At 43.4% G+C, this 17,317-nt stretch overlaps 1 protein-coding gene across 6 annotated transcripts in view; it reads right to left on the reverse strand.

Annotated features, from left to right (window-relative positions):
* Nucleotides 1–14,774, reverse strand: part of SEMA3D (semaphorin 3D) — a 131,930-nt gene extending 117,156 nt beyond the window's left edge. The window contains exons 1-2 of one of the 6 annotated variants that reach the window (XM_062491666.1): nt 14,181–14,339; nt 4,838–4,962 (exon numbers count right to left, since the gene is read on the reverse strand). The gene's annotated coding sequence lies outside the window, so the exon portion shown is untranslated. Of the gene's footprint in view, nt 1–1,738; nt 1,834–4,837; nt 5,009–14,180; nt 14,340–14,397; nt 14,437–14,639 lie in introns of those variants that run through there. The other 5 variants (XM_062491663.1, XM_062491668.1, XM_062491664.1 and 2 more) reach the window with 5 other exon arrangements.
* Between the last annotated feature and the right edge of the window lie 2,543 nt (nt 14,775–17,317).

Here is a 17,317-nt window from a genome sequence, read left to right on the forward strand (position 1 = left end):
ATGGACTTGTCCACTGCCACCTTCCAAACCTCCTCTTCAATCCCATCAAACTGATTGCAAGGAACTGTTAACTGCCTCTAACTGTGCAAAAGCAAATCACTGCACCTTCCTGACTCCAAGCTGAATTAAAATAGTCCTACCTCATTTCTGAGGTGTACCTTTGGTCTCTAACATACTTGCTCATTTCTTTCATCAGTTTCAACTCATGCTCTTTGTACCCAGCAAATAGTCTAGTGAGGCTCTGAGTGCAGATGAACTATAGCAGTGCAGGTGACAATAATACCTACTTTTGTTGTGTACTGCACTTGCACACCTCAAAAGCTGTCTGCATCACTTAAGTTCTTTTGCTTAATGTAATCCTACCTGGTGTAACATGAGCAGTTGGTGCTGTGTCACAAGAGAAGAAACTTCTGCAAAAATGCCTTGGCTATTGCAGTTATTGCTGCAGCTGAAATTTGGTCTGATTGCTTCGCCTCCAAATTTTTTGGTTGCTTTTTTGCTATTAAATCTTGGAAAGCCTCCAAAATAAAAATTATAAAATCCTGAACATCACAAAAGATGTGTTCTTCCACGCAACTGTAGATCAACTTTGGCCCACTTCCTGATTTTAGCAATTACAGTGCTCTCCCAAGCTCCCTGCCCACTACCCATAGATACAAGGCTTTGTATGATCTGTCATTTAATTCAGAAAATTACAGCAAGTTAGTGCAGGAACTATATGGTAGACAGTAGAGCAATTCAATACTAAAACACCGTTAGGTCTCTGTATGGTTTTCTTGATCGATGTTACACTGCTGATCTATGTTTATATATTATTTACACTGGGACAGTGCCTAGAGGCCCCAGCCAGGGCAGGACCCCAAAGTGCTTCACATACTATCAAGTAGGATGCAAGGGCCTCTCCTCCTTGCAGCCTGTAGTCTAAATACATACTGAATGAGACCAGATGGAGAAAACAGTCAGAGGGAGGAAAAAGTGAGGCAGCTGTTAGAGTGGCAGGCAGAGCACAGCTACAGGCAATGTACAGTTCCTACCACTGTTGTCTGTTTTCTCTGTGTCCTCGGTATTGTTTTACTACTTGCAGTGACCTAAGGACAAACACTCATACACGGAGCTGTCCTCTGCAGGTCTGAAGCTCTGGGCACATGTAAACACCTTCCACTGACTGCTGAATTAGGGCACAGAGTGGGTGATGTGAAATCACAGGTTTGGAGTGACCCATGGGGTGTCAAGGGAGCTCAGAAGGCAACTGATCTCAGTGCAATCCACATAATCTCTGTCCTTATTCCCCTTCACACTGCCTGCAGCAGGAACAGCCGGGAGTCCTTATGGTGTCCAGGAACACAAGTCTTAATTCAGGCCCAGGCTGTCCAGGGAACCAGCACCGCTCACCTACTTCACTAAGTCTCACTTTGGTTGAAGATGGGCTTTTAAGCTCATAACCTTGTGACCCAAATGCATTTCTTAACTTAGAGAGTACTTATTGCACATCCTGATCAGAGTCACAACTGCTTTAGACACAGATAGAATCCCCACTGTGTTGAGGTCCTCTGTGCAAACCCTGAATGTCCCTCTAAGTTCTGAGGACTGTTCAGCTCTGATTTCCAAAGCAATAGTGTTGGGTCTGCAAGGTCAAATAAAAAACAATAAACATAAATTCCTGCAAACACTTCTGAATTGAGCATATTTTAGACATTCCCAAGTGTAAGTCTAGTTCAGCATCATACTGGAAACTCACAGGCTCTCTGACACCAGGTCCCTGTCCCTGAAGTGACGGATTCCTCACACATCGCTGTCTCTTCATCACTAGATGAGCCAGAGGACAAGGGCTGAACAGCAAAGGGACTCTCCTGTTCCCTGCAGAGCCAGACAAGAAGGGAAGTGACAAGCTCTTGTGCGGAAAGTCAGACTCCAGCTGTGTGAAGGTGAGCTCTGGAGAGGTTGGAGGTGGGAGCTATCTAAACAAAAGGGATAAAGCCTGAAAGCAGCCCTCTTCTTTCAAGAGTCCAAATCAAAAAGAGTAAACTGCTCACAAAGTCACTGCAGGGCAACGAATGTGATAGTACCGGGGGGAAGGACTCTGACACCAAGTCACACCAACAACAGGATAAACTAATTAAGCTCCTCTTTCTTTGAAGTAAGAACTTGTGCCACTGCATGGGTCAGCAGAGACCTCAGATAGTTCATCCTGATATTCCTCATGAATCTGTATTGCCTACTTTTCCCTCAGATCCCCGGCATCCTACAGCTGCTTTATGGACCTCCAGCAGCACACATAGAAACTCTCAAAATTTTTCTAACTTTTCTCTGAGTTACTTCAATTTTCCCACTTTTTTTTTTTTTTAATTCACAATGCCAATAACTGCATTTCCTCTGAGGTCAGTCCTTCTCAAGGAGACAGCAACCACCTAGAGCTAACACAGTATTTCCAACTACTTAGGCTGTTGTATGAAAGCAAGAGCCATCAGAAGTAGTTTGCCAAAAGAGTTTAGATCCCATTTAGTTATTAAGGTCTGGATATTCAAGTGTAATGTTAGGCAACATGGGACATGTAGGCTGTACATGATACAACATTTTTAGTAATACACAGCACAGCAGCACTTCTTGGGATGTTGCTAGTCTGTGTAAGGACTGCTCCAAGGAAACAGGAGAAATGGAAGCTCTATCATGTAGTTAGATATTAATAAAAGACTTAATGAATGTTTTGCAAGAAATAAAAAGAAGAAAACACAAGTTCTTTGAGGTGGTTTCTGTAATTGTTTTAAAAGCACATTTCGGCAAACACATTCAATGAAGACATTTTTCCCCCTTAAAATCAAGCTGAGTTGATTTTATTTGATCCTTATATTCTTAAGATAACGTTCATCTTGCTAATTTCAACCATCTAAAATGCTGGCATTGTCTTGGCTCCCTCCAGAGAGGGTGGAGACAGGCACTGCCAAGTTAATTCATCTCCTGGCTCAGATACTGCATTGCCCCTAGGAGCACCTCATCCTGTACAGAAAACAGAGGAAGATTAGGTGACAATCTCACACTTCAGACAAGTGAAATAAATGCCATCTTAATTAGCTTTTTCACTCACTGTACTTGCATTGTTACAATATCTGAACATCCATACTTTCCAAATCTGTAATCCTCACACTCTTTTTATGATAAATGGCAATTTTTATTCATTTACAGACACATACAGCTAAGGCAGGCAGAGGCCAAGTTCTAAACATGCAAGTTAATTGTCTAAATTAGGTGTTTTTCAGTCAGCTGACAAATACTCAGTAATGTAGACAAAGCAGTGGGTGCCCTTAGGAATTTGCTAGGATCTAAGCAGAAGTGACTTGCCTTAAGGACATATGTCATGGAATTAACCCCAGGTCTCCTGAGCTGCTGCCCTAACCTTTGGAATGTCCTTAACATCAAGCAAATCCTCTGCTGTTTTTTGAATAAAACTTTTGAAGTATTTACAGTCATGTCTTCTTTGTCAAACTCTAACAAGCTATGCACACTCAAAGCCTTTCATTCTTCCCCATAAATCAAACCTGATTCCAAGCCTCCCTTCTCACTTTTATTTGTCTTCTCTAAGCCATCCTTATATCTTAACTTACCAGTAAGAGCCAAGTGAGGCCAAAATTCCAGGATTTTTGAGGTGTTACTGTGATACAACTAAACACATGAGCACCAGCACAGAGTTGTCTCTTGCACTAAAATCAGTGAAAATACTACATTCACTTCAGAGTTCCGCTCTGGTGTTCAGTTCAGTCCAGCTCCTGAGCACTCTGCATCACAGCACAATGCACTGACACCATGTCTCTTGCACTCAGAGACGTTAATTGACCAAGACCTTAAAATTTTAATACTTGGGGCCTGTCAACACAAGAGTCCAGATACAGTAAGATTTGAATTAGCAGCACACTGGCTGCTCTGGGATCACATCACACAGAAGTGTGTATTAGAAGGAAGCAACTTCCTTAATTTGGAAGCAACTTCATTTTAACAACAGCCTTAGGGCAGACACCCTGTGACAGGCCATGCAGAGTCAGTGTGAGGAAGATACCACTCTGCACACTGTTATTCCAGTTGAACAGCAGCTGACTCCCACATGTAGACAAACTTTATCAGTCCAGAGCAGGCATCAGCACTGGGTGATATGTGCCTCTTAGAATAATCTTGGGGAGAACTGCTGAATGCTGAGCATGTCCTCTGACTTGCCTGGAACTTGCACCTGGGTAACAGTATGGGTCAATTTATAAAACATTCCCTTTTCCTTTCATCTGGAAATATTTTATTTTAATTATCTAATTAAAATGAAACAGAAAAGGCAGTTTCTGTAGAGAGAGAGAGGTGTCAGTCCCATCCTATTCAAGCAAATGACAAGATAAAAACACTGGTTCTAAACAAGTGCAGTTCTCCCCTTCTAAGATAGCTGTCTTAATCCCTAACTAATCAAAACAATCACGTATCAGCCTTGAATTATCAAAGTCTAACTATGTTCTGTTTTCAGAAATAAGGAGCAGAGAGTATGGACAGCTTGTGGGAAACACACAGGTAAAGTACCATGCATCTTTCAAGAAAGATACTGAAATAATTATAAAAGGGTTTTCAGACTTCTGATTGGTCATCTCATGTATTAACTAGACTCCCAAAACTTTACACAGTTACCCTTATATTGAATCCAGTAGCTTGTTTGTGGACTAGCTCTTATTGTCGAAATAAGACTCAGTTTCTGGGAATATCAAGAAAATAAGATTCTGCAACATCCTTTGCATGGAACTGCCTTGTCTCTCTTCTGAAACAGAAAAAGTTATATCTCCTACACCAGTATGAGAAAGTTCTGCCCACTCACCCAGCTTCAGAACAAGGAAATGCTTGTTCCATGTCAGGGTTTCCAAGCTGTCTTGCAAACCACCAGAGGAACAAATTACTTCAGAGTTTTACACACACCAGAGAATCCCAGGCAGCACTGTATCTCTGTAGGGGAACAAGGAGTAAGTGCTTAGGCAGAAAACACTGCCAAAAACTCAGATGCCTATTTTGGGACTTTCTCCCAGCCTAACAGAAAAGCAGGAGATGGAAATGACTGCTACACAAGAAAAGAGACCGATGGGACTGAGGTCACACCTTCAACTTGAGATGTCCAAAAAGAGCTCAGAGCAATTGCTGCAGCCTCCTCAGCATAGCTGGGTTTTCCTTCTGAGTGGTGGCACACACGGGCTAAGCCTGGCAAGATTTCCATAATATGATATAAGGGCAGCTCAGACCAGATCCCATCGGTGAGATCTAGTAAAACAAGTTGGAAAAAAGCTACTGATGCTCTAGGAGAGAATACTGCAGACACTGACTGAGGATCACAGGGCCCACAGAGTCCTGGTGGCTCTTCAGAACAAATTGCTTGCTCATTGTCAATCAACAATTTCTCCATCCTCCATCGGTGGCTTTTCAACTTTTCTAACTGCTTGTGCTCACACCTCTTCTCCCATGAGGCTCAAACCAGAATGAAGAGAGTCAGCACAATTAAAACAGGGTCATGCTTTCCAAGCATAATACCAGTATTTTGCTGAGAAAAGAATGAAAACAAATTGTACGCTGCCCACTGCAAGGCCTTGTGAGATTCCCCCAGGGCCACCACAGCAGACCCCTGTAATCTCTGCTGATGCTAGCATCGAAGATAACAATGCTGCTTGTTATCAAAGCCACTGTGTCCCAGTTATTCTGGCCTTACACACTATTTATCTTATAAAGATGACTGCAGCACTTTACAGATTGTCTAATACTTTATCTTGGAGATGTCAAATCCCACTTTCCATTGTGTCATGTTGAATTCCTGGATGGAAAATAAAACACAACAAATCCACAAACATTCCAAAATGTTTTTCTCACATCACTTCAGCGGCATTTACCTTGTTTGTAGGGAAAGGAAGGAAGGAAAGCACAGAAAGGATGTAAACTACTTTTTTTTTTTTTTAAACACCTTTTACCAGAACAGATTTTATTACCCATAAATAATGGTGGTAACCTAGGATAAAAATAGAAATAAAGCCTGTCTTCACTGAGAAAATGACTATCCATATTTCATCACTGACCAACTGCAGAACAGCTGCGCCTGTGATATCAATGTTATCACAAAGGCATTTCTACTATTGTCATGAAAACCTGGCACAAGACCTGAAATCTGTCTGAATTTTCTCCCTTTAACAATTTAACACCCCACATGTCAGATTGCTAGAGTAGAGTACCCCTGGGGAGTGAGAGATTTTCATCATGTCAGGACCATTTCTGGGAATTGACAGGATACAGGAAAACTATGCCTGAAGCTTTTACAAAAGCACAAGAGAGAGTTTAACTGTAGGAAGATGAAATTTCAGTGGGGATTTTGTAAGCAGAAGCAGATTGTCCTGTGACTTGAAACCACCTGGAGAACTGCTGCTTCTGCTAATAGGTAAGGATAGTCAATTCCTCTTAGGAACTGCCACAGGACATGGTGGCAGTAGCACAGACCCAGCACAATAGGAAAAAAAAAAAAAAAAAAAAAAGGCTAACCCACACAGAATCTCACCTCGTCTTTTAAATAACAGACAATTGCATTCTGCTTTTTTTTCTTTTTTCTGTTGCTTTGAAAGCAGAGGTTTGGGATTGAGACAAATTCCCTGTGATGTTTGCTGCACACACCTGCTCTTCTGTCATGCTGAGAAAAGCTAGAGAAATTGGCACTGGTGCTTTCAGTAGTGTACTGTACCTCAGTATTCATTCTTCATCCTTACACATCAGTGTACAACAGCAACAAATAGAGAAAAAAAACAATCCTTACATCATTCCATCACTTAAGGAGCCAAAGCACAGTAACTCATCTTTCACCAAGTAGGAAGGATTTGATTTTAAGTACCATTGAGGAGATAACAGTCTGTGTTACGAGTTTCATAATGGCTCATGTTGCCATTTAGGAAAGTAATGAGCTGTAGCAAAGTCACAGGAAGCAAAGGACACAGGAGCTTCAGTCTCCTGAGGACAGCATAGCAATTTATCTGTACTTAGAAGTGTAAAATCCCTCAGGGAAATAAAAAGAAGAACAAAAAAAAAAAAAGAAACAAAAAAAAAAAACCCACAGACATGTGAATTTGTAGACAGATGCCTTAAGAAAATCACCCCATTTCCCCCTTGACATAAATTTTATTATGCAAGTTCAATCATTAGCCTAAGAAGTTTATAATTATTTTAGTTAAGGACTGAAAATCTTTTCATGTGAAAACTCCTTTAACTTCACTGCAAGTTGCACAGGTTGTTGGGATGTTATACTGGGGAAGGTATTTCTTAGCCATAAAACCATTTTTTACTTTTTTTTCAAGCTGAAAAAATGAAATTAAATTTATCTGCTCTTTGTAGGTGTCGCTAGAGGACTCTAAACACCGAATTGTAACTCCAAAACAAACCTGTACACTGCCAACAGTATTACCCAGGACATTCATCTTAAAAAGATCAACAGCACAGAGGAGCACAGCTAAATGCACCTTTTTTTTTTCCTAGAAAGAGCACCTGAAAGCCCCTTGGGCCTGAACAATGTTAGTTACTTCCTTAGATGCACCAATTCTCTTACTTTTTCCTCAGTTAGGTGGGAGTGACATTCCAAAAATTACATCAAGTCAGCTTTTCCTTAAAGCCTTTAAAGCTTTGAGTTCAATTTGCAAAATAATAAATTGAGTCTTAAAATAAACACCTTGGGTTTCATGAGGTCTGAGAAAACCTCACTCCTGACAAGACTACAGATTGTGTGAGATATCAGATCCACTGACCACAATGATTCAGACTGTAGTTATGTAAAGCATCCCTGCCTATTAAAATAGTTTTAGGAAAAAATCAGATTAATAACAATGATTTATGATATTAACTGACTCTTCAGTCATCCAAGTTCAGCCCTAAAGACCAGATAAAGCTGTCTTTTGCTGTTTCCAGGCTTCACATGTAGCCCCCGCTGCCCACAGGGTGCACACAGCACAGAGCTGTGCCTGCTCCGTGGCTGTGGTGCTCAGGGACAGGCACTGCTCTGCCCACCTACCTGCAAAGCTGGGCTGGGCTCCAGAGTGCCCAGTTCTCCCACAGACTGGAAGGAGAAGATCCACCTCTCCCAACACCTTTCATCCTGCAGCTCCAGGGTTAGCACACCGCTTTGGGAACAGGCAGGATTGGTCTCATTATGATTCGTTCAATGGTGTAGCTCAGTACCAAGGAAATATAGGAAATATCAACACTGACACCAAAACGTTAACTGGGGCAGATCCGGTAAAAGAAGTCTTATCCCTGGAAGATGGTGCAAAGCCAGTCTCTTCCTGCTGGGACTGACAATGGAGCAAAAATGTGGAACTGAGGTGGCTGAGAAAGCCGCGTTCCTGAACACCAGCAACACCACTGCTCTGACCCACATCTGGGAAACTCCCCTTCCACGTCACCTCAGCACTGAGCCACTGAAACATGTGCTAAAGGCTTCTTTCACAATTTAGTTTTCATTTTAAATATTGGCAAAACTAAGGACTGACCCTACTCATATGTGTCTGCTGTGACAGCTCATTGCTGAGGATCCCAAATGAGTCCCATGGCAAGGGGCTTGGAACTTGATGATCTTCAAGGCCCCTTCCAACCCAAACTATTTTATGATTCTATGATGTCTGACAGGCCCCTCCCAAAGTTAATGAAACATAGCTAATGAATTAATAAAACCTTCTCTGAATGAGAAAAGGCCCACTGCTTGTAACTAATGACTATATAAACACAAGTGACAAATTTGATCCTGTGTCTTCTCTGATTTCTACTAAATAAAAATGGATCTTCAGAGAAATATAACATACGATCACTCTGTTAGTAGAATAGAGCATAGCAGCAGCTTTGAAGATTTATTTATGTTATTAAAAAAGGTGTTCAAACACCTGATTAAAAAAAGGGAAATAACACATGAAATTAAGTAAAGGATTTATTTAGAGATAATTTGTATGCAAGTGGAATCCTTCTTCCACAGCATAAGAGAATGGATATGAGAATGCTGCATTCTGCAAAGCTACAGATTATGATAGTGCAGAGAACTTTACAGTTAGAGCTGGTTCTTAACTGTAAATCTTGGAGAAAATTAAGTGCACTTGCAACAGCCTATTACTACTTGTCATTGCCCTTTATTTTATTTCCCTCTCTCAACGTGGAGTTTTCTGGATACCCAAGGATGTTATGAGCATTTTTCCTTTATTACTAAAGCCTTTTAGTATAAGCCTTCATAAAACCTCACACATATGTATTATAAAATTACAGGGAATAAGTTCCATATGAAAAATTCATCTTATTTTTTCTTACTGTTTCTTAGCAGAGATGCTGACATTAAGCATGAGAGCAACAGACATTGTTTTAATTCTTCACTGTGGAAGGGGGAAAAAAATCAACTTTTTGCTTTTGTTTAAGAAAGAATTTTTTACATACTCCCTCCTTGCAGTCTTCTTCTTGCAAAACCAAAAATGGATTTTAGACAGACAAAAAGTAACCACAATTATATGGAGTGTGTCATTGATAAATTCCAGGGGAATACAACAAGCTAGGTAGGCACATACCATTAGCTCTAGCTGTTCAAAATCTTACAATTCTAGCCAAGATTAAGCTGGACTATTTGACCACACCAGCCCTCAGGACTGCACTTTACTTTTAAAAGGCTCCATCTCACTCCAAACTTAGACTTAATGAAAGTAACTCTTTCAAGAAAACATTTTACACAGCAGCCTATCTTAAACATGGGCTTAAGTCTCTTGAAGTCACTGAGTACAGGCTCAAGTCTTTCATTTTATGACAGCCTTAGCTTTGTATAATTTTAGTTAATCCTAGGCTTTCTGTTCCCAGTGCATTTAGGCGTGAGTTATGCTGACACAAGATGAGATCAGACTTGGTGCTGCAGTGTCTTCAGGAATTTTGGAAGAGGATATTCCAGGAAACCTAGTAACTTCTCTTCTGCCCACCCCCTTGGAAAAAGAAAATAAGAAAGCAACAACAACCCAACACGTCATTAGAGTACGTTTAGATGTTACAGAGGTTTTAGCCTCTCTTCTACTGCATGACATCTGCTTCCTGCAAGTCTCCTGATTCTCTGACCAGCTAAATTGGAAATAGTTTAATTATGGTTATTTATTTTGCTTTTAAACTGACCACATTAAAAGAAAAAGCTCACACAACTCTTCTGTTTATAGTAGCACAGGAAGAAAAATATGCAAAGATGTACAAAAAAGGGTAAGTGTTACTGAAAGCTGAGTAATACACCCAGTGTGAAATTCATGCAGTGCAGAAAGTCCTCACAGTTTACAGGTTTCCATGCACATATAAGCTCTAAAGCATAAATTTGTCTTTAGCCACTTATGTTCTGAGCCGTTTAGCATTAGTCCTGAAAATTAAGTTTGAAAATGAATGTCCCTAATGTCCAGTGCTGAGTCTGAACAGGGAAACTATTAGGGAAACTCTCAGGTACCAACAGAGCTCTGAACAATAATCACATTTTCCAGTTACGTTGTGGGGAAGCACAATGACTTAGTTAAGGCCAGTATAATGTCCCAGGCTTAAACTACCACACCCATCACACTGATAGTCAATTGAGTCAATGATTCAACCCAGATGGGAATCCAGGTTCTTCTTGGCTTACTGTTATCTCTTCTGCCCATTAGGTTATGTGACTTCCATAAATTATTTTGCAGTTCCCTTTAAAAAAAAAAATAAATCCACATGATGCTAAATGTTGTCTTCCAGCTGTAATGCAAAGTGGAATTTTGGACCACAGTGCTGCTTCCTGACTCATCCTGGATCCCCTCCATGTGACGTTGGATCCATCTAAGCTGGGGAGTGCAGAATAAAAGGGCTGTGCTTTTTTTTCTTTGTGATTTTTTTCTTTTTTTCTATCACCCACTGTCAGATAACACATGCACGTTCTTGCAGAATGTCTCTAGAATGTGGAAAAAAACCAACAATACCAGAGAGGGGCCTTTCTGAATACACAAGGATAGAAAGGAGATGATAAAAGGGCTAAAGATTTATACAGGGATTATTTAAATAAAGACTCACTGCCATTGCAAAGTTTATAAAATATATAAAACCCAGACAGAAATCTGGGTTGGGGCAGGGGGAAACTGTGTTGAGAATTGCAACAGAGGTGCAGCACTGTAAAAAAAAAGTTAAAAATAGCACACCCATGGAGCAAAATTTCCTTCACACATAAATACAGCCACTACGCTTCAGGTCCCATGCACATGGCCTTACTGTGAGCTTCTCTGTTGCTTGTTTGCAGCTGGAGAAAATCCAGAAAGCAAGGAAAACAAACACATGGCATGTTCCCTGCGTCCATCTGATTTAACGACATTTAGCACACACCTTTGGCTCTTTCCAGGGGTTTAAAAGACAAAGGGCCAAACAGATCTCCGGCAATCCCGCAGGCTGCCTTGCCAAGAGAGCGCGGTGGGAAATCCTGCTTAACCAGCCCCAAAGGATTCCCTCACAGGGGAAACCTCAAAGAGCACAGAGGTGGCTCAGTGGCCAATTCCAGCACCAGGGGTTTTAGCCAAAGAAATCCTGGCATGTGCTGGGAATTCAGCTGATTCCCAGCTGATGAATCAGCCTCTCTGCATCCACAGGTGACGGGCATGTCTACAGTTGCAGTGGCACAGTGAAGCGACATCCGAGATTAGAGCTGCGGGATTTTTAACAGCAAAAAGAATGAGAGGAAAAGCAAAACAGCGATTAAAAAAAGAAAGGCATCATTATTTTGGCCACCCTGAGCTAACAGCAGGCTCACAGGGTGACTCCAATGATCATGGCTTTCTGCCAGTTGAACTGTGAAGATCCTGACTGCGTGGGACATGAGCTCCTCTGCTTATTTTGTGACATGGAAGAGAGGCTTAGCATATATATCCCTTCTGCTAGGATCAAAATAAGGACAGGTGCTGTTGGGAGTGTTTCATCCTTTGCCTTTGCTTTTCAATACCTTGCTGTTTACATGGTTAGCTGCTTAATTATCATTACTTAATCTCTGAGTAATAAAGATGCAGGATCCTCAAACACTTTAAAGGGCTCTTCCCCAATGAACGACATCTATTTTCATTTAACGCTCTAGCTTAATTAAAACTTTTCCCCCCTCAGGGTCTTGTTTCATTTAATTCAATTGCAAAATCCCAGTAGAATGTCTAGGCTGCAGCACAATTTGCGTAATGAACACAGTGGTATCTGTGGTGAAAACATCACCTCTCAGAAAACAAAAAAAGAGCCATTGGGAAGCAGAGTAACATCAGAGCAATTACAGTGTTTTGGAAGGTTGGTTGATGGCACAACCTGCAGTTGGGAAATAAGCAGGCAGAGGCCAGTACTTGGGAGTAGGGTCAGAAAGAGGTACCAGTCTTCTGGGGATCTGACCATAGCTACTCACCAAGACAAAGCTGAGGGGGGGAATAAAACTCGAAATTATATCTTTCTCATATTAGCCACCTTATTCAGTGCTACTGAAAGGCACTTCTCCCTTCTAGGGATTATTGTCCTGAAAGCACCTACCAGCCTTTGTAATAGAAGTCATTCTTGTATTTTCAGACACAGAGACTGGTGAAGCTACTATTTCCATTTCTGGATGAAGCACTCAATGGGCATAGCCCACACAATGACTATAGGAGACTTGGATTCACAACACTTCTTGCTGGTCTAGAGAACAACTCCCAGTGTTTCAGCACTGCACCTAATGGGAGCCTGTTCAGCTGCCCACACCCTGAAATTCCCTGCTGGATCAATCCAGTAATAAAAAGAAGGAAAGCAAATTTAGTTCCTGGATCTTAGGCCAGTCTGGATGTCGAAGCCAAAATAAAGTTCAACTAAAAGTGGAGCCAAGCTGCTCAGCCTGATCAAGGCGAAAATGCTTCAATTTATGAGACATCTCAGAGCAGGACTTGTCTTGGAAATTTTAAGAAAAAGAGGTGTGGCACCTGCAGAATTTGGATATCTCTGTTTGACAGTAGGTTTACAATTATGGATTAAAATACCCCCAACTCCTCTATAGAAAACCATTTAGACACCCAACTTTCACAGAAGACTCAGGCCTTTACACTTTGCAGGAGATGATGTGCTTTTCTGGATCAAGCCCATAATAACCTATACAAATTAATTAAAAGGCAAAGATGGAAAATCACATCAATTATATTACTGAAGACTTGAGAAACAGTATAGAGGCATTGTGCCATTGGCATTAAACACCTCCAAATGGTAAACAGTGAAATCAAGTCTCTTTACTGGTCTGGGAGATTTGCAAGTAAAAGAGAGAAAGTGATGTGCTACAATTCAAGTTCTTGCCTGCATCTTTCTGGCCTCTGTCAGAGACACAGACACAGTGTGACCTGCTGCTTTCTCAGCTTCTGGTCCCATTTATCTCTATTATTCTTGGACAAGTTGCTCCAGTTCAAATCGAAGTGAAGCTCTTTTTGAGGAAACATAGGTGGTTGCTTTGTGCTCCTGCAGCACAGTCACCGATTACCTAACGCGCTCAGGAATGTTTCCCTCCTACAAGCAACAACTTTCATTTTGCAATATTCGCCGCAAAACAAGGAGCTTTCCCACCCTGGGAGTTCCCTCGCGAAGCGAAGTGGCGGTGGTCCGTGCGAGCAGGGATGATGCGCCCTCGGCGAGCACCGCGCCCAGCCAGGTGCGCTGCGCTCCCAGGGACGGACGCGCTCACGGCGATGCTGGAGGACTGAGCACAAGGGAAGGAATTCTGCCACCGCTCCAGCAAGCAACAGTTCTGCTGAGGAGCATGGGCTGCTCATGCCCTGCTGCCTTCCCAGAGCCCGGAGCCAGCCCCGCGGAGCAGGAGAAGGGGCAGGGGTGCCGGGCTGAGCGCACGAGTTCCTCTCCCATCGCACAGCCTCTACGCCCCGCTCCCCAAAACTAACTCCGTCTGTCCCTTCACCCCCAAGCCCACCGCTGGCAGAGCTTAGCCCTTTCCTAAGCCAGCCCCATCTCCCCGCTGACAGCGAGGCAGGTGGCCCGGGGGCCGCCAGGTGCCGGCACCGCTCCGCTCCTGCCGGGGCAGAGACGGGCGGAGGGTCCGGGACAGGCGGAGGGGACCCCACGCGCCTTCCTTCCCACACCGCCCTCCACCCCTTCTCCGCGGCGGCGGAAAGCGCCCCAGCGGCCGCGGGGCCGGCCGGTACCTGGCGGGGCCGGAGAGCGGCGGAGCGGAGCGCGGCGCAGCGGGGCCGGGCCGGGCCGGGCCGGGCCGGGCTGTCGGAGGCGTTGTGCGAGCGCGGCTCCTCCCCGGCGGCAGCGGCAGCGGCAGCGGAGGGTCTCGCTCCTTCTGCGCGAGTGTCAGACTTTCCCTCGGCCGCCCTCCCTCCATCCCGCCACCCCTTTCCACTCCCTCGCACGCACATGCACACCCCTCCAGCAAATGGGCTGCCGCCTGAGAGCGCGCCTGTGTGTCCGGCTGTCTGTCTGTCAGCCGGCGCAGGCACACGCCCCCTGCTCCGCCGCTCTCCCGCACCCGGCCCGCGGCTCCCGGGCAGCGCCGGGCTGCGCACGCCAGCAGCGATGTGCCCGCACGGGGACCCTGAGCCCGTGTGCCCTGCCTGGAGCACAGCCCTCTCCGGCATCGCCGGATCACGATCACACACCTGCGAGCTCGCACAGGAGCATCCCGACCTGTCCCTGGGACCGCCGTGCGCGGCTGCTGCTCCTCGTCCGCATGGCTAAAGCAGGTCCGCTCACGGTGTCCCATGGCACATTCCCTCTGGGACGGAACTGCAGGACTCTGGCTTGTGGACTGATTGAGTACAAAAAGCCGGCTCTCCGCACACGCTGATAAGCGACCCGGAGCTCAGGGCTGGTGCGCATTTAAGAGTTTGCCCGTGTGCAGAACTGGGCAGTAGCTGCCAGGGACACATCTGCCTTTCCATTTATTTGTTTTGCCCCAGGAATGTGCTACACTGGTGGTTCTCTGGCTTTCGCATGCTTCAGACCACTTCCTAAGAGAGAATTTCTCTCCTGGACCAGCCCACTCCCACACCAAACCATTCTCTCCAACATATTTCCTTCTGTGGCTGCCCGAGGAAGAGCTTTCCTGCCCGCAGGCCGAGAGCCACTGCACACATGGCACAGGCAGTATCAGACACTTCCAGACAAGACACACTGGGGCTCTTTCAAGAGCTGTGTTTCCCTCAGTGAAGGGCTCAGATTGAAAGTCTTCAGCTGGCAGCTCAGTTGTGGAACAGACCCAGACTGTTGCTCCCGTGAAATAACAGCAGAACCAAAGAAGTCCAGAGAAATATATTGGAGTTTCCACCATGTAACTCACCTCAGCAGAACTTCATCCTCACCTACCATTGACACAGAAGTCAGATGGGTGGTCTGGGTATACAGGACAGAAGTTAAATAAGAGGAGGTTTTTAGGTTCACCTAAATAAGAGGATGTTTTAAAGGTCAACTTTACACCTTTTTTCATCTACATTTTTTAAACACTTTGCTACTACAGTACCAAACTGACATTGTTTTTATAAATTTTACACACACAAATATAGACTGTACTCATCTACACATGTTTTATATTCCCAAAAGACAAAGGGAGGAATTTGGAGATAGGTTGACTGTTGGCTTCTACTGTTGAAGGCCTGCAAAAAGATTTTATATTGCATTTCCACATTCATATCATTATCACTGGTAAAACTTTCCATTGCTTTAATCACCATATGGCACTGCTTAATAGAAATATAATTCGGGTGAGTATGATGCAGATTTGAGCCCAGTTTGTGTTTCAAATTTCCAGTGCAGAATAATTCTTGCACTTTACCTTGTTCCCACTCACTGAAGATCACAGGCATTCTGCTGATAACCCTTTCTGCAACTGAAGAAGCTCAACAAATAGAAAATGAGGAGCAGGTTGATGGAAGAAAAATCGTTGTGGGTTTTTTGGGGTTTTTTTTAAGCATTTATTAGAACTACAGAATAGGGGTTTGAGGTACGCTGAGAACATGAATCCTGATAAAAGAAAATGTGCTGCCAAGTTCTGTTTGTTTCATGTTCTGGAGATGTTTTAGACTCCTGTGTAAAAAGAGTCAGCATTAATATCTCCTTTTTTCATTTGCGGAGCAAGTCTATAGACTCTGTGAAATGTAGGGAGGAAAAAATGTTTTGGAAATGGTTTTATTGTGAAATAGAAGCTCTTCATGAAGTGAATGAAAGCAGGAAAAAATCTGCCCTCTTGTGGCTGCTGGCTAAAGGAAAACTGATAAATTAACATTTCTCTGAGGACAGCAGGGAACGAACGCGCTTTTGTGTGGCTCGCTGGGAAGGCTCTCAGACAAGGTTACACGAGGTCATGCCATGGACACAGCCTGAGCAGGCATTCGCCATCTGCACAATATCATTGTAAATGATCACTCGATGCATTCCTTGGCATTGTATTTTAAACCACTGTTAGGAAATTCCCAGAGCAGATAAGTACCGCTTTACTGGGAGACTCAGAAGGAATTTTACCTTTCTCAGCATATGTGTTAATGTCACCTGTTTGACTGACCTTTTTGGTCAGGACTGCTTCTGCTCTTAACAGGGTGTTGGAAGTGCCCCCCGAAACAGGAATTTCTGCCAAATTTACAGAAATGGTCTAAAGTTTCCATAGGAAGAGAAAGGTTCCTTTCCATGTTTTGAAGATGTGATGATTATGAAGGTGAGGATGATGCCATTATTTTTCGTGCAGAAGACACTGACTATTGGATGGCAGAAGCATTTGACAGGTCCTTTTAAATACTATTTTCAAAAGTGAGGAGTTCTTCTCCCTCTATTTTTTTTTTTTAGTAGCTAATTTGGGGCTTCCCTAAAGCCAAATTCCACACACCCAGTGCCAGAGCAACTGTTCAAATTTCCCATAAAGTTAAGTGGCTCATGAAAGAGCAGAAGTTGAACATTAGTTACCTGCATTTTTGTTTTCTCATTGGGCAATGATACAAGCATGAATTTAATGTCCAAGCAGATCTTTCATGAATAACTAAAATGAGGAAGAGAGGTCAGCTATTTTTGTTACTTACCATTTGCTTAATTTTGTGCTTGATCATTAATCTGAACAATGTCCAGAAACTGTAATGCCAGACTGGAATATTTCAGGCAAAACTATTTTCATGTCGAATTAATTGTCATGGTAAAATAGATGGTCCTTTAGTAAAGGCTGCAGGAGAAACAGGAGACAGCAGCCTGCTGCCACACTGTAAGTGTTTATCTTTATTCTGAGCACTATTATTCCTTCTGTAAGCAGGGACAGAAATGCCTGCAGCATGATGCAATACAATGGTGTTGCTTAAAT

This window comes from Cinclus cinclus, chromosome 4 (assembly GCF_963662255.1).
Source record: "Cinclus cinclus chromosome 4, bCinCin1.1, whole genome shotgun sequence".
Lineage (NCBI taxonomy): Eukaryota > Metazoa > Chordata > Aves > Passeriformes > Cinclidae > Cinclus > Cinclus cinclus.